The 21023-nt window shown below is 46.9% G+C and overlaps 1 protein-coding gene across 2 annotated transcripts in view; it reads left to right on the forward strand.

Annotated features, from left to right (window-relative positions):
* The first annotated feature begins 268 nt into the window (after window positions 1-268).
* The window catches only part of DUSP14 (dual specificity phosphatase 14), a 23140-nt gene continuing 2385 nt past the window's right edge, over window positions 269-21023 (forward strand). Inside the window, exons 1-2 of one of the 2 annotated variants that reach the window (XM_017539884.2) lie at window positions 269-412; window positions 20420-20509. The gene's annotated coding sequence lies outside the window, so the exon portion shown is untranslated. Of the gene's footprint in view, window positions 413-1872; window positions 2032-20419; window positions 20510-21023 lie in introns of those variants that run through there. The other variant, XM_017539883.2, reaches the window with a different exon arrangement.

Genomic DNA, 21023 nt, shown 5'->3' on the forward strand with positions numbered 1-21023 from the left:
AGCACCGCAGCAGAGCGCCCCCGCAGCTCGCGTCGAGCCCGGCTCCTAGGCAGATTCTGACGAGGGGAGCGAGTGGCCGGCCGTGTGTGAGGCAGGGGATGAGACCAGGGGACCCGCACTGAGGGGCGCCCTGAGCGTGGCGGTTGCTTCGGAGCTCGGGGCGCACCCGGGCCACCCCGCACGGCGCAGAAGCCCAGCGCGCACGCGCGTTGCCCGCCGTCCCGCTCTTCCCCCCCGCCCCGCGCCGCGTCCCCCCCACCCGGGGAGAGGTTGGCGGGGCGCAGGGAGCGTGCGCGCGGCCCGCCCCGGGCGCGGGCGGAGGGACGAGGAGGCGGCGCGCGCGGCGCCTATCCCGCAGAAGCCGGCGGACGCGCAGGAGGACGGAGCCCCAGCCGCGACTCGCGCCGCACCGGTAGGGGACCTGCAGGCCTGGGGATGGGGATTGTGGGGAGGGCGTTGAGGGTGGGCACGGGAGGGCTGGAGGCCGCAGGAGGGACCCGGAGACCCGCGCGACCCCGCCTCTGGAAACTTTGTGCCGGCGCCCCCACCTGCTCCCGGGCTGTCCTCGCTGCCTCGGGGCGGCGGGGGGAGTAGAGGCCGGGGAGCCGCAGCGCCCCCCGCCGGCCTTGGGCGCGCGCCCCTTGCCGCTCCCCAGCTGCGCCGCCCCGGCGACCCCGGCCCTGTGCGCCCGGATCCAGCATCTTCCGCCGCGCCTCTCCGCCGCCTCCCGACCCAGCGGAGGCCGCCTTGCCCCGCCGGCATCACTCGCTCTGGAGCGCGCCGCGGATTTTTTCCTTCTCTGAGAGGTTTCTGGTGCATGGACAGAAGCAACTTGACTTTCAGCGATGCCAAGTATCCAACTTGAGTCTTCCTCTGCGGTGGTAGATGGGTGTGCGCGATGCTAACATCTGTCTTTTTATTTCTAAGTACCCTTGCTCCGAAGCGAAGTTGAGTTGTTGGTAGAGAGGAGGTGCGTGCTGTGGCCGCCTTAAGTGGATTGTATAACTATATTTAGGCGGATGTTGCCAGTGGTACCAGCCAGTGTTATGGTAACTGGGCATCCCAGAGGCTGGGAAACGAGGAGCGACTTACAAATGTAGTTTTACTGTGCAGGGATTTTTTTTTTTTTTTTTTTAAACCACCTTGTACTTGTATCCAGCAGGACCTCCAGGCATTTAACGTGTGTTAACTCGTTAGCTGTTCATTATGATTTTATAAGAGAGGAGGGTGGAGAGTATTACCATCCCATTTTACAGATGTAAAAACGGAGGCGAAGAGCAAACTCCGGGTTCATTGGTAACCTTAAAGGAATAGGGACCAAGAGATTTAACCCAGAGTCTCCTGGAATTCCTAGTCCCTAAGGCCACTTAGAAGTAGAATGGAATGTTGGACCGTCCTCTCTGACATTCTACAGATCACTTGAGTCAGAAAGGCCGAGGGCAGCCGGCAGCTGCATGCCCAGGACTCAGCTCCGCCACAGTTAAGTCGCACTGGGCAAGTCAGTTTCTCTCATTTCCTTCCTGCTCTCTAAACCAGGGCAACAAAGGTGCTGTATTCTTTGCAAAGTTGTTGTGCGTGTGTCTGGAAGCTCCACTCCCTGGAGCTGCAATTTGGTGATTGTTGTGGCCTCATAAAGGCCCCCAGTCATGTGTCCCTTGAGAAACACCGGGAAGGAGGCACCCCCACAGTGAACGCCTCCTCTTCGCCAGAGACGCCTGAGAATTCACACCAGGGACACTTCACATCAGGGACGGGCCAGGGCAGAGACTCTGACCTGGGGGAGGGACCAGGGTTGCCACGAGGAGGTAGGAAGGAGCCCTGCACAGGCGGCTTGACACAGGGGCCCTATTCCTGCCTCCAGCTCTGACTCATCTTCTGACGCTTGGGGGAGGAGAGGTATTTGCTTGGTATTTTTGGCTTTCCCCCATAAAACTGGAGACAGTTTCCTTCATTCCAAGTCGTTTTCATGTCAGTGTTGAACGTGTCTGTCCTGAGTTCTCATCTGAAAGCTTTCATATTGGTTGACGGCAGGTATGAATTCTGTAATATTCAATAGAATGGCATAAATGTATATTCGTTTCATTAGAAAACTAGCCAAGTATGTAAGTCCAGGACATCCTCTAAGACTTGAACGTCTTTAAAAGGTGAGCTTTAGGGAGGGCTAGGTTTGTTGGGTTCGTTTGCACTTGGGATTTTAAGGCAAATGGATTAAAAATGCTTTTCCCAAAATCACAAGGAATACATTAACCGTTTTCTGTGACATTTAAAATTTACTAATAAGGTTAAAGCTTTCTTTTGAACTTCCTTCTCAAAAGTAACTGCGGAGTGCGTCTTTATCAGTTTGTGTGTATCTTTTTAGACTTTTCTAAACATTTTTATAAATGTCTGTTTGCACACAGTGGTTTTTGAACAGAAACTATTTTGAAGTTGGCTTGTCCTGTTCATAAAGATTTGGCTTCTGTCAAGAACAAGTAACGTATTTAAGTACAACTGTTTGTAAAGTTTTAATAATCCTGATAGCGTGGTGGTAGTTCTCAGGGCAAGGGACAAATGACCCTTTCTTAAACAACTTTAAAGTAGTAGAATCATTATGATCCTAGGTTTTACCCTTAGGTGCAGAGGAAAACTTTCCTATTAAAAAAACATCTAGGGCTACTAGCGTATTGTTTTGTCTTTGCTTACAAAGAAACATCAAAGGGAGTGGAAAGCAGGGAGAGTTGCTAAAGCAACCAAGGCCTGGGTATAAACTTACAGAGCTAACATTTAAGGTGGCTTTATTATTTATGAAAGCTTTACTTCATCTAGGTGAAGACAAAGGAAAGGAAAGTGTTAATGTGGGCACCGTTCAAATCAGTAATTTCAGGAAATGGATGGGTTAAAACAACATTCATGTCACGAGTCTGTGGATTTATATATTATACATTCACTGAGGACTTTTACCATGCTAAAGGTGCTGTGCCTGCATACAGGGGAGGAAGGCAAGTAAGGTCGGTCTCTGACCTTATGAAGCTGACTGGCAAATAATGACATTCAGAGAGGATTGGCCAGAATTGTTGTCATGGTTCTGAATTCCCGGAAATCAACATTGGATTTATTTGTGAATTGTAACGTGCAAAAAAAAAGTGTCTAAGACAAGTGGATAATTTGATGGATTATTTTAAAGAAAACGTAAGTGTAACTGCCTTGCAGGTCAAGAATCTGACTCCACACTCTCCCCTCCCCCAGAGGTCATCTAGCCAGAAACTACCCTGACTTTTATGGAAATCACTTCCTTCTTTTCTATAGTTTTTATCTCCTAAATATAAATCTCTAAAAGGCAGAGTTTTATTTTCCTTGTTTTTAACTTCTACGCAAACGAAATCAACATATTCTTGTGAATCCTTCTTTCTGTTCAGCATTGTGTGAGCCTGTGTGTGTGTGTGTGTGTGTGTGTGTACACACACGCATATATATAATTTTTTATTTAAATTCCTGCAACATGCTATTTTTAAAGATTTATCCATATTGTTGCCTATGACTGTAGTTGTTTTTGTTTTTTAATTTTTTAGAGACAGGGTCTCTATTGTACACTGTATTGTCCAGGCTGCTCTCCAACTCCTGGGCTCAAGGGATCCGCCTGCCTGGGCCTCCCAAAGTGCTGGGATTACAGGTGTGAGCCACCACACACAGCCCAGTTAGTACACTTTTGTCTTATGAACATACCACAAATGACCTGTCCACTGTTGATGGACATCTGGGTTGTTTCTGGTCCGAGGCAATTATGAACAGCCCTGAGTCAGGTGTGCATGTCTTCAGCTTTACTAGTTGATACCTGGTTTCCAAAGTGGTTGTACCAATTTACATTCCTTCAGTGGTGTCAGCTTTGAGTTTGTAATTCTCTGTATTTACTGTTTAACCACAATTATGCTCGAATATTTCCTGAATGAATGAATAAAGGTCCCCTGGGTAGTCTGAGCCCTAGCCTGTCATGTAGTAGTGTATTTCTATTTAGTTGGGTGTTTTGGACTCACCACCCAAACACCGGAAATGGTTTTCTCACTGTGTTTGGTTGACAGATATCTAATAGAATCCTTTTGTCAATCTTTTTGTTTGTTTTGTTTTTTTGGGAACAGATGAGTAGTTTTGGGAAATTTTAAATACGCAAAATGAAATGCTAAAAATAAGTGTCTAGTACCTAGAAGTCTTCTTTTAAGGCTCTTGAATGAATCCTACCTCTGGTGAATGCTTTCATTGTGCCCAGCCCTAAATGTGTAGGACAGTGTATTGTGCAGGAACCCAGGCCTATCCTTGCTAAAGCACCCTCTGAGGATGAGACTCACACACTTGTGGACCTGCTCGTTATCCTTAAGAGGTACTACGCATAGACCCTAACTCATACTTCTTGGTAATTCCAAAGTAACCACGGACTCTGTGCTGTAGGAATCAATGGCTCTCTTAAGTCTTTTAAATGTATTTTTCTCCAAATTTTCCTTTGGGTGAGAAAGTGGAAGTAGCTTAAAGCTGGGTTTTTGTTGTTTTTGTTTGTTTGTTTTCTTTTTAAGAGATGGGGTCTAGCAGTGTGGCTCAGGCTGGCCTTGAATTCCTGGGCTCAAGGGATCCTCCCACCTCAGCCTCCTAAGAAGCTGGGAGCCTGCAGCATGTGCCACATCCAGTGTGAATTCCTGCTTTCTGAACAGACAGTTGCCAGGTTCAGTTTGATTTCCTGGGTTTAGTTTTGCCAGCTGGATTTAAAGTCCGTGTGTGTGTGTGTGTGTGTGTGTGTGTGTGTGTGTGTGAGAGAGAGAGAGAGAGAGAGAGAGAAGAGAGAGAGAGAATGTGAGAAAGAGAAGGAGCAGGAGGGAGGGTGTGGGGAGAGGTAGGCGGTTCACCTGAGGACAGCTGTTAAATTCTTGTGTTTGTTGAGTACTTACTGTGTGCCTAGTATTATGTACTGTGTTTCTGCCCTTAGAGCAGAATGTTCTGCAATTCTGTAGGTTTACGAAAGGGGAATCCTTTTTAGCTGGAGGGGTGATGGAAGAACACTAGCACAAAGACTGAGATTTGCAGATCCTTTTTATTTCTTCTGTAAAGTATCTTGGGAAATAGCTAAATCACTCTATTTTCAGTCTTTATTTACATAAGTCACAAAGACTTTTTGCTCATTATAGTAAAGATTTTTTTTTCAGATTCTCTAAAATAATCTTAATTATAGAAACCACATGCGGATAAATTAGAAGTTTTCAAGAAAAGACACCCAAAGGAGGAGGAGTAAGAAGTCGTTAGTCTGGGAACCTCTTGATCTGAGTGACGGGGGCGGAGCCCGGCTATGTTCTTTGTCGTGCTGTCGGCCTTCCAGCAGGCAGCTCTCACAGAGGAGCTCCATTTCCCACCTGTTGCAGGGCAGGGGCAGCCTCAGTCTGGGCGAGGAGGCCAAGGGCCGCGGCCACAGTATATGCCTTCTCACGTGCAGCCCACCCAGCTCACCTGGGCACATCCCATTCTGTTCTTACACTGACTGAGAGCAACCAGAGGTCCAATTGGGTAAACTTCTCATGCTCTGTGCCATCTTGAAACCTCAGTGGACAAGAAGGTTCTTTTGAAGTTCATATGCAGCTGGTGGGTTGACTTCTGCCTTTCTCTCACAACAGTGTCAGCATCAGTGGCCTAGGGCGAGTTTTTTTTTTTTGTTTTTTTTTTTTTTTTTTTTTTGACTCCTTATGTCTTTGAGTGTGTGAGTACATATGAGAAAACTCCTTAACTAGAGCATGCTACTTCTGTTGACTAGTCAACATTGTGTGACAGAGAGCACCTTCGAAGCACCAGCCTTCCCTGCCTGGGAGAGTGACCAGGAGTTGAACTTGCTTGAAGTTTTAAGGCCCTGGTAAAAATAAAATCTGGAAGAGTACTGTCAGCATACAAATTACATTTAATTTGAAGATTTATAATGAAATATTTTGTCAGGCTGGGTGCGGCGGGTCACGCCTGTAATCCCAGCTACTTAGGAGGCTGAGGTAGGAGAATTGCCTGAACCCAGGAGGCGGAGGTTGCGGTGAGCCGAGATCGCGCCATTGCACTCCAGCCTGGGTAATGAGCAAAACTCCATCTCAAAAAAAAAAAAAAAAAAGCTGAGTGTGGTGGCATGCACCTGTAATCCCAGATACTCAGGAGGCTGAGGCAGGAGAATTGCTTGAACCCAGGATGTGGAGGTTGCAGTAAGCAGAGATTGCGCTACTGCACACCAGCCTGGGCAACAGAGTAAGACTCTGTTTCAAAAAAAAAAATTATTGAAAGCAAATTAACCAACATCATGACTCACCATTCAAAAATCCTTTGTCATGCTTTGTCTTTTATAATGCTCAAAATATTAAGCATTGTCAAGTCAAAACTTCCTTGGGCCCTTTCTTTTTCTTTCCCATTGAGACAACCATTCCCATGAATTTAGTGCATTTCCTTCCAGCTCTATTTAAATACCAATTTTACATCAAACTGTATTTTTTTTCCAGAGTCTGTCCCCTCAAGCTGGAGTGCAGTGGTGCGATCTCAGCTCACTGCAGTCTCCGTCTTCCAGGCTCAAATGATTCTCTTACCTCAGCCTCCGGAGTAACTGGGATTACAGGCATGTGCCACCACACCCAGCTAATTTTTGTATTTTTAGTAGAGACGGGGTTTCATGTTGGCCAGGCTAGTCTTGAACTGACCTCAGGTGATCCACCTGCCTTGACCTCCCAAAGTGCTGGGATTACAGGCATTAGCCACTGTACCCAGCCTTCAAACTGCATTTTTGATGAATGTCAAAAGGACGTAGAAGCCAAGAGTGGTGGCCCATGCCTGTAATCCCGGCACTTTGGGAGGCCCAGGGAGGTGGATGGCCTGAGCCCAGGAGTTTCAGTCCAGCCTGGGGGCAACATGGCAAAACCCCGATTCTACAAAGAACACAAAAATCAACTGGGCGTGGTGGCTCATGCCTATGGTTTCAGCTATTTGGGAAGCTGAGGTGGGAGGATTGCTTAAGCTTGGGAGGTCGAGGCTGCAGTAAGCCATTACTGCACCACTGTGCTCTGGGACCCTTGCTCAAAAAAACAAAACAAAACAAAACAAGACTAGGCATGGCTAGTTCACACCTGCAATCCCAGTACTTTGGGAGGCCGAAGCCAGTCAGAGTATTGCCTGAGTCCAGAAATTCAAGACCAGCCTGGGCAACATGCTGAAACCCTGTCTCTACAAAAAATACAAAAAAGCCAGCCATGGTGGTGCACCCTTGTAGTCCCAGCTACTCAGGAGGCAGAGGTGGGAGGATCACGTGAGTCCCAGAGGCTGAGGCTGCAGTGAGCCTAGATTGCGCCACTGCACTCCAGTCTGGGTGACAGAGCAAGACCCTGTCTCAAAAAAGAAAGAAATCTTTGCTGGCCTTTATTTGGTCCTGTCACATATAGTCTATGTTTAGGGGACAGAACTCTTGGATCATTTCACGTTTCTTTTTTTTCCTTTTTATCACATATTTCTTGTTAACAAAAATTGGAGAAGTATTTAGTGTTTTACAGAGCTTCAATAATTTGATGTAAACTTTCAGCCAAAGATGATCCCAAATGGAAATGAAGTGGAACTTGTTTTGTGTACTAGATTGTATCTTTATTTTTTATTTTTTAAAATTTTATTTAAAAGGTTCCTAGGGAATCCCCTCTCCCTGGCTTACGAATGCATTGAACTGGATTGTATCTTAAATCCAAATGACTATTATTTGAAAATAATCATTTTTTTTCCAAAAATTGCACTTATGGAGTTTCTTATTCCGTTTATTATCCTAGAAAGTATAGGAGATAATACCTATCTTTCCACAATATCAGATTAGTCTTAATATTTTTAGATTCCTTCTAAAAATGTACTTACTAGAAATATAAATGTTTAGGTCTTCACTTCCAGAAATTCTGATTAATTAGGTCTGGGGTGGAGTCTAGGAGTCTGCATTGTAACAGGCAGCCCAGGTGATTCTCATGTGGGACTCCTTGGGACCAAACTTTGAAAAATTCGTCTCCTATACTGTGGTGGTTTTATGACTTACTAATTTCAACTAAGTATCAATGTATTAGTCCGTTCTCACACTTCTATGAAGAACTGCCTGAGACTGGGTAATTTATAAAGGAAAGAGATTAATTGACTTAACAGTTCTGCATTGCCGGGGAGGCCTCAGGAAACTTACAGTCAGTGCAGGCAGGAGAAATGCCAGACGCGTTTAAAACCATCAGATCTCATGAGACTCACTGACAATCAATCACGAGAACAGCATGGGGGAAACCATCCCCATGATTCAGTTATCTCCACCTGGTCCTGCCCTTGGCAAATGGGGATTACAGTTCAAGGTGAGATTTGGGTGGGGACACCAGCCTAACCATATCAGTTGGCAAACTTTTTTTTCTTTTTTTTTTGAGATGGGGTCTCTCTCTTTGGTTCAGCCTAGAGTACAGTGGCATGATTCTGGCTCACTGCATCCTTGAACTCCTGGGCTTAAGCAATCCCTCTGCCTTGGCCTCCCAAAGTGCTGGGATTACAAGTGTGAGCTACCACACCTGACCCTCGAGAAATGTGTTTTGTTTTGAGCTGGAGTTTCACTCTTTCACCCAGGCTGGAGTGAAGTGGTGTGATTGTGGCTCACTGCAACTTCTGCCTTCCCCAGGTTCAAGCAGTTCTCCTGTCTTGGCCTCCCAAGTAGCTGGAATCATAGGCGCCTGCCACCATGCCTGGCTAAGTTTTGTATTTTTGGTAGAGTTGGGGTTTCACCATGTTGGCTGGGAACTGGTCTCAAACCCCTGACCTCAGGTGATCCACCCACCTCTGCCTTTCAAAGTGCTGGGTTTATAGGCATGAGCCACCATAACATTTCAGCCAGCCCGGTCTAGAAATTTTTTTTTTTTTTTTTTTTTTTTTGAGACGGAGTTTCGCTCTTGTTGCCCAGGCTGGAGTGCAATGGCGCGATCTCGGCTCACTGCAACCTCCACCTCCTGGGTTCAGGCTATTCTCCTGCCTCAACCTCCTGAGTAGCTGGGATTACAGGCACGCGCCACCATGCCCAGCTAATTTTTTGTATTTTTAGTAGAGACGGGGTTTCACCATGTTGACCAGGATGGTCTCGATCTCTTGACCTCGTGATCCACCCGCCTCGGCCTCCCAAAGTGCTGGGATTACAGGCTTGAGCCACCGCACCCGGCCTAGAAATGTTTTAATAATTAGTAATATGGGCTTCTAAAGGGAACTATTACACTGTCATATTGTATTTCAAGACAGTATTTTTTCAGTAGCTAAAGCCAAGGGAATAACTTCAGGATCCCCTGCCTTTGGACCTCCCTCCTGTTCAGCTAAAAACTTGATTCCTCCCTTTGCTGAAGGATGGCACGGACACCCAGTTGCCCTCACAATGCGGTAGGACTGCTCCCTCAGCATGAGGGGGGACAGCCTTCATCAGTTCCTTCCATCCAGCTGAAGCAAAAGACTCAACTGTTTACCTCACCTTGCTCAGAAACTTCAGCATGGTAATTATAGGTGCCTTTGATTCGTAAAGATAAATGGGAAATTAATTTATCAATACTTTATAAATGAAGTTAATTTGTATAAAATCACTAAAAGATGGCCTGGCGTGGTGGCTCACACCTATAATCCCAGCACTTTGGGAGGCAGAGGTTGGTGGATCATGAGGTCAAGAGATCGAGACCATCCTGGTCAACATGGTGAAACCCCATCTCTACTAAAAATAAAACAAAAATTAGCTGGGGATGGTAGCACACGCCTGTAGTCCCAGCTACTCGGGAGGCTGAGGCGGGAGAATTGCTTGAACGCAGGTGGCGGAGGTTGCAGTGAGCCGAGATCGCGCCATTGCACTCCAGCCTGGGTAACAAGAGCGAAACTCCATCTCAAAAAAAAAAAAAATCACTAAAAGATGTGGAATTGGACCAGGTATATGATAAGGAAATCCTCATAGGGTGAGGGTTGCAGCTCACTGCTGGAGTTTTAAGGATTTTGATATGGTCCAGTGAGACATCAAAGGGGAAGATGATCAAAGGATGATTATTAACCACTGAGCTCTTAGTCCTGCAAACTTTATTCTAATTTATAAATTTCTTTTTTTTTTGTCTTCCCTTAAAGTAATAATGAACTTGTAAGGACTGAAATCTTAATTTGTGAAAAGACCTGCATTTCCTGAAATTTCATGGTCTTGCTTCTCAGAGGGCAGTAGTAACTGACAGTTTTGAGGCAAACTCATACCTACTTGGGTTTTATTGCTGATATGTGATTTTTTTTAAGCAATTTGCTTCTAGATGTTCTGGCTTATGTAAATAAAAGTTTACCACTTGGCCGGGCGCGGTGGCTCAAGCCTGTAATCCCAGCACTTTGGGAGGCCGAGGTGGGTGGATCACGAGGTCAAGAGATCGAGACCATCCTGGTCAACATGGTGAAACCCCGTCTCTACTAAAAATACGAAAAATTAGCTGGGCATGGTGGTGCGTGCCTGTAATCCCAGCGACTCAGGAGGCTGGGGCAGGAGAATTGCCTGAACCCGGGAGGCGGAGGTTGCGGTGAGCCGAGATCGCGCCATTGCACTCCAGCCTGGGTAACAAGAGTGAAACTCCGTCTCAAAAAAAAAAAGTTTACCACTTAACCAAGCACATATGATTTCACATTTAATTTTTACCACTCACCCCTGGAAAATTTTAAAGTGTTATTTATATAAACCATTGCCCAAATTGGTTTCCAGTTATCACTAAACAAGTTTAAATACAGTTGCGGACTTGTGCAAGCATGTTCTTGGTCCAGTTTTATCGGATGTTTCACACCTGAAGACCATCTCATACCACAGCAGTTTAGGATTCTTAGCAATCACTCCCCAGTCTGTAAAGCACAGTCACATCAACCTGACCTTCTGGTCCTTAATTCCTTTCTCTCTGCAGTTTTTATTTTTTTCCCCAATATTTTGGTAGTCTTTGAATGAATGGATCTGTTGTGGTCTGATTGTATGACTAAGCAACAAATGGACAACTCATGGAAGGACAGCTCTGGTCCCAGTGGGGCTACTGATTTTCTGTGTAGTCTGTAGAGTCTGGGAAAGCCTCTTCACCTTCATTTACCTCTGATTCTCTAGGGACCACGACAGCAGACTGATACTGATCCGGGAGAGGCTGAGTGGTGCTCACGTGGCTTATGTGGGACAGGTGCCTAAGTGTGCTGCTGCAGGTCGAATGGGGCAGAATGAGGCAGATTCTCACATTTTATTAAGTTAGTTTTTAATGGGTTTAATCTTCAGTTTGCACTTTTAAAAACTGTGTATACAGATCACCTGGGATCTTGTTAACCTGCTGGAGCCCATTCTGTAGGTCTTGGAATGGAGCCTGCATTCTGCATTTCTTTCAAGCCTCTGGGTGGTATCCATGCTGCTCGGGCTTGGGTCACACTTGCTGAATAGTGAGGACTGTAGAAAAAGGCTGTATTCTCCATTCCAAGTCTCCATTCCATTCCAAAACAAGGAAGCCTTTTTTTTTTTTGAGACTGTGTTTCTTGTCACTCAGTCTGGAGTGCAATGGCACGATAACGACTCAGTGCAGCTTCCATCTCCTGCATTCAAGCGATTCACCTGCCTCAGCCTCCAGTAGCTGGGATTACAGGCACCGGCCATTATGCTTGGCTAATTTTTGTATTTTTGAGTAAAAATGGGTTTCACCATGTTGGCCAAGCTGGTCATGAACTCCTGACCTCAGGCAATCTGCCCACCTCGGCCTCCCAAAGTGCTGGGATTACCGGCGTGAGCCACTGTGCCTGGCCAAGAAGGCTCTTGAAAGGCAAGAATGGGTGGAGAAAAAGCATGGTATGCAATCTCTAAAAAACTCTCCAAGAAACAGCTCAGGTGTTCAGCACTGTTGGCTGTTTTTACTTTGCTGTTTGCATTGCTGCAGCACCCAGTTTCACCAGTTGTTTCATTCTTTCAATGGTAGTCCGTCTCTTTCTGTTTTTATATATGTGTCTTGTGTCATTTCTGTTAGATGATAAAATCCGAGCATAGGGTTATGCCTTATGTTGCCCATATATCCCTGCTGTAGTTACTATTGCTGCATAATACAGCTCCAAAACTTGGTATAAAATAACTTTTGTTTTGTCAAACAGAACTTGTTTGCAAGTCCTTTTTTTTTTTTTCCCCCAGACGGAGTTTCACTCTTATTGCCTGGGCTGGAGTGCAGTGGCGAAATCATGGCTCACTGCAACCTCCACCTCCTGGGTTCATGCGATTCTCCTGCCTTAGCCTCCCAAGTAGCTGAGATTACAGGTGCCCGCCACCACGCCCGGCTAATTTTGTATTTTACTAGAGATAGGGTTTTTCCATGTTCGTCAGGCTGGTCTCAAACTGCCAACCTCAGGTGAGCCGCCTGCCGTGGCCTCCCAAAGTGCTGGGATTCCAGGTGTGAGCCACCACGCCCAGCCTGTCCCTGTTTTTTTTTTTTTTAAGACAGGGATTTCTCTGTTGCCCAGGCTGGAGTGGAGTGGTGCAATCAACCTGTAGCTTCAACCTCTGGGCTTAAGCAGTCCTTCCACCTGAGCCTCCCATGTAGCTGGGACCACAGGTGCACATCATCACACCCAGCTAATTTTTTTGTAGAGTGAGTGTCTTGTCACGCTGCTTCATTTGGTCTTGAACTCCGGGGCTCAAGGAGTCCTCCTGCTTCGGCCTCCTAAAGTGCTGGAATTACGGGGGCCACTGACCCGGACCTAAAGTAACTATTTGTATTATACTCACAGATTTTTGTAGGTCAGGAATTTGGACCTCACTACTAGGGCCAACTTGCTTTTACTTCACAATGTCTGAGGCCTCAGCTGGGAGTCTCAAAGCCTGGGGGGTGACTTGATGGCTGGGAGCTGTAATCATAATAAAGTGTCTCTACTCACATATCTAGTGGTTGAGCTTGGTGTCAGCTGGGACCTCAGTTGGGATGTTAAGCACCCATCTATGGGCCGGGCGCGGTGGCTCAAGCCTGTAATCCCAGCACTTTGGGAGGCCAAGGCGGGTGGATCACGAGGTCAAGAGATCGAGACCATCCTGGTCAACATGGTGAAACCCCGTCTCTACCAAAAATACAAAAAAATTAGCTGGGCATGGTGGTGCGTGCCTGTAATCCCAGCTACTCAGGAGGCTGAGGCAGGAGAATTGCCTGAACCCAGGAGGCGGAGGTTGCGGTGAGCCGAGATCGCGCCATTGCACTCCAGCCTGGGTAACATGAGTGAAACTCCGTCTCAAAAAAACAAAACAAAACAAAACAAAAAAAAAACACCCATCTATGGCCTTTCCATGTGGTAGCTCTTTGGGCTAGTTCCGGCTTCTTCACAGCATGGCAGCTGGGTTCCAAGGGCACGTGCTAAGAGAACAAGGTAGCAGCATGCAACATGTTTATTCCCTGGCCTCAGAAGCATCATTTCTCCTGTATTTGTTCGTTGTTTTAAAGACAGTGTCATTCTGTCTCTCAGGCAGAGTGCAGTGGCGCCATCATAGCCCACTACAACTTTGAACTCCTGAGCTCAAGCAGTCCTCCTGCCTCAGCCTCCCAAGGTGCTGGAATTACAGGCATGAGCCCCATGCCCAGGCTTTTCTGTATTTTTTGGGTTGAGGCCATCACAAAGGTTTCTCAGGATTTAAATGAGGGACATCAGTCCCACTGTTGGATGGGAGGGGTGTCAAGATTACACTGTAAGGGTTGGCCACAGTGGTTCATGCCTGTAATTCTAGCACTTTGGGAGGCTGAGGTGGGTAGACTGCTTGAGCCCAGGAGTTTGAGACAAGCATGGGCAACATGGGGAAACCCTGTTTCTATAAAAAATAGAAAAATTAGCTGGGCATGGTGGCGCACACCTGTGGTTCCAGCTACATGGGGAGGCTGAGGTGGAAGGACTGCTTGAGCTTCTTCCTGAGGTGGAAGGAGGCTGAGGTGGGAGGATCACTTGAACCTGGGAGGTGGCGTGGCAGTGAGCCAAAATCATGTCACTGTGCTCCAGAGCAAGACCCTGTTTAAAAACAAAACAAAAAAAACAAGGTTACACTGTAGGAGTGTCATGGGAGATGCTGTGGCCATCTCTGGGGAATACATTCTGCAGCAGTCTGCAGCAGCACTCAGCAGGGTGTTGACTACGTAGTGTGAACTCAGTGAAAGACTGTTGAGTGAATGAGTGGTAGGTAATTTAAGCACCAAGGTGGTTGAGGACCAAATTCAAGAATCCAATTCAGATGTGAACAGATTACCCTATGGTACCGAAATAAATGCAGACCTTCCACCTTTTACAGTTACTGATGGTCTCTTCTCGATATCTCTACTCTTCCTGTTGCCAACATGGAGAATCTGATTTTATCACATGGAGCTAAACTTCTTCAAATCTTTGCATCTGTGTCACAATGCCGGCATGTTTTTCCTGCTTATCTAGTGGACTGCCCCTTTCCTTCTTGGGCTGTGGCATATTCTCTACCCAGCAGCTGGCTAGTATCTTACAGTGATTGGGCTGGGTGTGATGCCTCACACCTGTAATCCCAGCACTTTGGGAGGCCAAAGCAGGCAGATCACCTGAAGTCAGGAGTTCGAGACCGGCCTGGCCAACATGACAAAACCCCCCCGGACCCCCGTCTCTGCTAAAAATACAAAAATTAGCCAGGCATGGTAGTGCGTGTGTAGTACCAGCTACTTTGGAGGCCGAGGTGGGAGAATCGCTTGAACCTGGGTGGCGGAGGTTGCAGTTAGCTGAGATTGCACCACTGCACTCCAGCCTAGGTGACAGAGCAAGACTCAGTCTCAAAAACAAACAAAAAAAACGATCAGCTTCTGTTAGCCTCAGCAAATGTAGTGTGAACAGGCTGCCAGTCCATCTGCAGATGTCAAGATGGCTGGCCTGATCACAGCCACATAGGTAGTTGCTCTATGGCTACATGTCACAGTGGGGGAATACCTGTGGCTGAACCAGAGTGTGACTCTCAGTCTTCAGCTTTATGTATCTTGTGTGGATTATCCCCATCTCAGAACACTAACTTATCAGTTAATTAATACAGTGAGAAAAGCAAAAACGACCCCTTCGCCAAAGTAAGTAGAAGATTTAAGATGTTTTACTGCAATTGTTAAAACTTTCCAGGTGACAGAACAATTTGTGAACATCTTTTACTTCATTTTACTTTAGTATGTATGTATGAGACAGGGTCACTCTGGCTGGAGTGCAGTGGTGCAATCATGGCTCACTGTAGCCTCGACTTCCCGGACTCAAGTGATCCTCTTACCTCAGCCTCCTGAGTAGTTGGGATTACAGGCACGTGCCACCATGCCCAGCTAATTAAAAAAATTTTTTTTGTAGAGACAGTGTCTCATTATGTTGCCCAGGCTGGTCTTAAATTCTTGAGCTTAAGGAATCCTCCTGCCTCAGCCTCCCAAAATGCTGTGATTACAGGTGTCAGCCACTGTGCCTGGCTGAAATCTTTTTTTTTTTTTTTTTTTTTTTCTTTTTTGAGACAGAGTCTCCTTCTGTTGCCTGACATGATCTTGGCTCACTGCAGCCTCCACCTCCTGGGTTCAAGTGATTCTCGTGCCTCAGCCTCCTGGGTAGCTGGAATTCCAGGTGCACACCACTATGCCAGGCTAATTTTTATATTTTTAGTAGAGACGGGATTTCACCATGTTGGCCCAGCTGGGATTTTTTTTTTTTTTTGGTAGAAGTGGGTTTTCACCATATTGCCCAGGCTGGTCTCCACCTTCTGAGCTAAAGTGATCTAAAGTGCTAGGATTATCATTTTCATTACCGAATCAGAAGTTCGGGCCATGGTGGCTCACCTCTGTAATCGTAGGCTCTCTGGAGACTGGAATATCGAGGCTATAGTGACCAAAAATTGTGCCACTGTACTCTAGCCTGGGCAACAGAGAGAGACTCTGCCTCAAAGCAAAAAGAACTAGATAGACGTTTACTTGATTAGAAGGAGAAAATGTGATTATGTGACCTTTTTGAATATAAAAAGGTAACAGTGTAGGCCTCTCCAATATGTACTCTGACCCTCTGAAATTCCTAAAACAAAGTATTTTAGTCGGAGCATTTTACAGTCACCTGAAACATCGTTGTGGCCATTTTCTGCTGTTGAACATGAGAAGAAAAGAAAAGTAACTGCTGATACTGGTGGTTGTCATTTTTTTTTTTTTTTTTTTAAAGAAAAGTAACCTCCATGGCACTAGGATGGATGCTCTGATTAGGTTGTGACCCTGGGTAGCAATTCTGAATGGCAGGTAAAGATGCCAGTGCTGACCAATTACAAGGCCACAGGCTGGTGCCTGCATCCCAGGAGCTCTGCAGTGCAGGGAGCAATCAGTTATTAACATTAGCATATGCATTATTGAGATTAGAGGCCTGCTGGAACTATACAAATTCTGTATTTTGTTTAGTACTTAGTGCTCGATGCTTATTATCCAAAAAGACCAGCATCATCTCTGAGAAGACATTGCTTATAGCTGGTTAAGGACAACCCAAAAAACCCCTGGGGTTGGTTTAGGACAGCTCTTCCTTTCTTTCACTCTACCTCCATCCCCCTGATCCCCTCAGGAAAGCATTTTTCCTCCAGGAAGCACAGGGCACCTTGGGAAGGCCAAGTTGAACACCATAGACAGTGATGTGGACATTCTTCAGCATTCTCCCTGGTCATCTTTGTCCCAGAGACCTTTGCCTGGCAGTGGGATGATATGTTCACTCATCACCATGCAATCTGCAATCCCTCAAATCCGGGTCAAACTCTGCTACCATCTCTCCTTTCCTTGTCTCTCAGGACATGCTTACTCAGTAGATTTTCACGCACCTGTGATGTAATACATGTGGGTTTTTTATTTTTACTATCCAGTTCTACTGATCTGAGAACTGGACAACTCTAAGGCTTCCTGTAGCACCTGCTCTGGGGCTGCTCCTTGCTGAGGTCCCTCTGCAGCCATGGGGAGGTTCTGTGCACCAAATGGTGTACCAGGATGTGGCAGTAGTTCCCTGTTCTGGCACTAGGGGAAACTGGAGCAGCGCGGCCCATCTGGGATTAGCCTTTCTGTAAGTAAGTAGCACTGAAACACCTTGTTAGGCAGATCCACGCCCCCTTTTGTGTGTGGCAGGCGCTGGCTGGTGGTGTGGAGCACCTCGAGGCAGGTAAGAACACAGCCACACTGCAGTCACCGCAGAGAAGCAGTGTGTGGACTTGAGCTAGAAATCCGGACACCTTGCATCTTTTTCTAGTTTAACTTCTCAAGTTGAAATCATCTCACCCTTTCTCAACCGTGTATTTTCCAACCTGTCAAGGGGGTCAGGAGTGTTTGTCAGAGAAGCATCTATAGCATCTGTGCCCTCTGCATTGCCCTCTGGCAGAAGTTGTTTTCCTGAAACTTGGGACCAGCTTTGGCATTTTAAGCAGGTTTGTTGGCAAAGAGGCAGACCAGCAGCAGCAGGGAGGGAGCATCGTGTCTGTCTCACTTGGATTCTGCCCTGAGGGCTCACAATCTGTTTCCCTCCTGCACCAAGTACCCTAGCACTGCTCAGCGAATGAGAGTTAACAGAATCAGCCCAGCTTCCACAAGGAACTTGGGCCCCTTTGCCTCAGGAGGGCAAGTGGCTTCCCAGACAGCATAATTTGGGAGAACGAATCGTTCTGTCACCCAGGCTGGAGTGCAGTGAAGCGATCTCAGCTCCCTGCAGGCTCTGCCTCCTGGGTTCAAGCGATTATCTTGCCTCAGCCTCCCTTGTAGCTGCGATTACAGGCATGCGCCACTACGCCCGGCTAATTTTTGTATTTTTACTAGAGACGGAGTATCTCCTTGTTGGCCAGGCTATTCTCAAAGTCCTGACCTCAGGTGATCGCCCACCTTAGCCTCCCAAAGTGTTGGGATTACAGGTGTGAGCCACCGCGCCTGGCCAAGCCTCTCTTAATTAGATGACTAGATAACCTACTCGGAGATTTGATTAGCATCTTTCAGATTTTCCACGAGAGGAGAGTCATCCCCAGCAGCTTGACGGCCTAATTTTTTGTTTATTACCACAGTGACTTTGCTTTTTAAACCAGTAGGATTCTGCCAGGGAAGACTCACAAGTGGCAGGAGACCTGGCTCTGCTGTACAAAGGATGTTCTCACTTCAGAGTTTCTGCCCAGTTCATGTTTTCCGTTGAATACACACGCACACACACAAGCAGTTCCTTATGTGACCTCAGCCTCGTTTTCCTCAGCTGTGATTTTGCCTGTGGACTGCTGTGTGTACTCCTGTAGCATTAACCAGTCATGGGATGTGGGCTCCCAAAGCAGGGCCTGGCCCCAAGTGAGGCGGCGGCTCCCTTCGTAGAAGGGCAGTGTCCGGGAGGGACGTGTCCGGGAGGGACTTGTGAGCTGTCAGCACCAGCACGCGTGGTGCCTCAGTCTTGCAGGGGGAGTGCGGACAGAGCCACAGCACTCACCTCTGCAGTAGTTCTCAGAGCTCTCCCCACCTGCAACCTTACCTGGGAAGGCAAATCCTCCCTGCCTGCAACCTCACTTGGGAAGGGCAAATCCTCTGGCCCCACCCCAGAGGGACAGAATCAGAAGCTGGGGAAGGGTCCAGCAGTCTGTGCCCACAGCCTCCTGGGGGATTCTGAAGCATGCTCAGTGAGAGCTCCTGTATTATAATGACAGAAATATTTGTAAATGGGGCTGAGCGCAGTGGCTCATGCCTGTAATCCCAGCACTTTGGGAGGCCGAGGTGGGTGGATCACTTGAGGTCAGGAGTTTGAGACCAGCCTGGCCAACATGGCAAAACCCCAACTCTGTTAAAAGCACAAAAAATAGCTGGGCATGGTGGCACATGTCTGTAATCCCAGGTACTCAGGAGGCTGAGGCAAGAGACTCTCTTGAACCCAGGAGGTGGAGGTTGCAGTGAGTCTAGATCACACCACTGCACTCCAGCCTGGGCAACAAAGCCAGACTCCATTTCAAAAAAAAATTATAATTTTTTTTAAACTATTTAAAAATGATAAACATGTGTTATAGGATCCAGCCCTTCACTCCAGGGTGTTTAATCAAGAGAGAAGAAGGCATATGTCTACACAAAGACCTGTACGTGGATATTCGTAGCAGCTGTACTCACAATTGCTTTAAACTAGAGACAACCCAGGTTGTCTCTAGTTCAGTAGGTGAATCTCAGCTCACTGCAACCTCCACCTCCTGGGTTCTAGTGATTCTCCTGCGTCAGCCACCCGAATGGCTGGGCTTACAGGTGTGTGCCAACATGCCCAGCTAATCTTGGTAATTTTAGTAGAGACCCAGGTTTCTCCACATTGGCCAGGCTGGTCTCAAACTCCTGGCTTCAAGTGATCCGTCTGCCTCAGCCTCTCAAAGTGATGGGATCCCAGGCATGAGCCACCATGCCTGACCTATATATATTTATATACTAAGTCCATTGATATAAAAGTCTAGAGTGCAAACCATAGTGACAGAGGTCAATGGTTGCTTGGGAATGGGGGTAAAGGGCAGGAAAAGGTTGGATTATAAAAGAACATGAGGAAATTTTGGGGGGGATGATGGATGTATTTATTATTATGAGGTCCTGATGTCTCCATTGTGTACATATGTCAGAACTCATCAGGTTATGTACTTGATCAAGTTGTATAGCAGTTTATATGTCAAGTACACCTCAACAGAGCTGTAAAACAAAACAAAACCAAACCAGGTGTGACAGTTACCCGGGAAAGGCAGGGGAACAGGTGGTAGAACACATTTTTTATGATGTTCATGATACTTACATTATTACACAAATGAATAAAATAGGAGGGACAACATGGAAAAGAGAACAAAATGAAGGAAAACTGTCAGTTTCCATCCTGAACACCAGGACCGCCTATAGCTAGCGTCCCTGGCTGCGGTCACATCTGTGGTCCTGCTGTTCATGAAGCCGTCCTCACTGCCATGTCCCACATCATCGCCCCTGGCTACGCCCATCCCTGGCTTCCTGGTGCACACTGTCCTCCACCTTGTGTTCAGGCATGGGGCTGCTTGGCTTACCTCACTGCACCTGGCCTGTCCGTCCTCACACCACAGGGCTGACCAACGGTACGCGGAAGAGACAAGTCCGTGTTGTGTCCTTGCGGCCCAGTGGGCACTCGGCAGTGCCAGACGTTTCACGGATAGGTTGTGGTTTCTGGGTCTCCTCCTCTCACGAGATTTGTCTTTATTATTGCCAAACTGTCACACTGTGGGTTATGTGTCATTAACAAACAGCTGAGATTCAGGCTGGTATTTCTTGTTGGTGCAGCCAGCCTTTAAGTGCACACCTGGAAATGTTAGCACACTTTCTACTTCCTAGCTCTGTTCCAGTCAAACCCAAGTTAGCAGTGAAAGCCCGTGAGAAATTCTTTGCAACTTACTGATTGGCTGTGTCCTTGCGTCCTTGTTTTCCTGCAGATCTGATTTGTATCCACTGTCACCAGCACTGCTCACTTAGGACTTTCTGGATCCAGACCAGGCTCCAGCATCCACTGGACTCGTGAGCAAGTGAGTAGCCCCAGCAGTGCCTGCCTGTTGAACCTGGGGAGGCTCTTGTCAGGCTGAAATCATAGCAGGCTTCCTGACGGTCCCTGGATGTGGGCAGGCACACTTCCCACTGGGTGCAGGTGATAAACCATTGTGATTTTTTTTTTTCTTTTGGTGAGAGGAACTTATGTATCTAAGAATCTCAGGAAACCAAGAACTTCCTTTTCTGCTCTAATATATATATTGAGGTTTAATAGCAGTCACTGGAATAATGAGAGGATAGCGTTGTTTAGATGTTAAAAGCCAGTGGGATTCATTATGGAGCTCAGAATTAAATGGCAGAGGAAGGTGAAGTTATCATTTAGCCACACCCAAGGTCAGGTAAAATGCTCATTTAACTTACAGGAACTTTTAAGAACATGCCCTTCAAATTGCTTGGGATTATTTCCATGGAAATGCCACAGTGTTCACATTGTCAGATAATGATAGAAGATAGTTTCTGGTTTGGGGTTTTTTTTTTTTTTTTTTTTTTTTT

The sequence above is a fragment of the Cebus imitator genome, unplaced genomic scaffold (assembly GCF_001604975.1).
Source record: "Cebus imitator isolate Cc_AM_T3 unplaced genomic scaffold, Cebus_imitator-1.0 Scaffold121, whole genome shotgun sequence".
Taxonomy (NCBI): Eukaryota; Metazoa; Chordata; class Mammalia; order Primates; family Cebidae; genus Cebus; species Cebus imitator.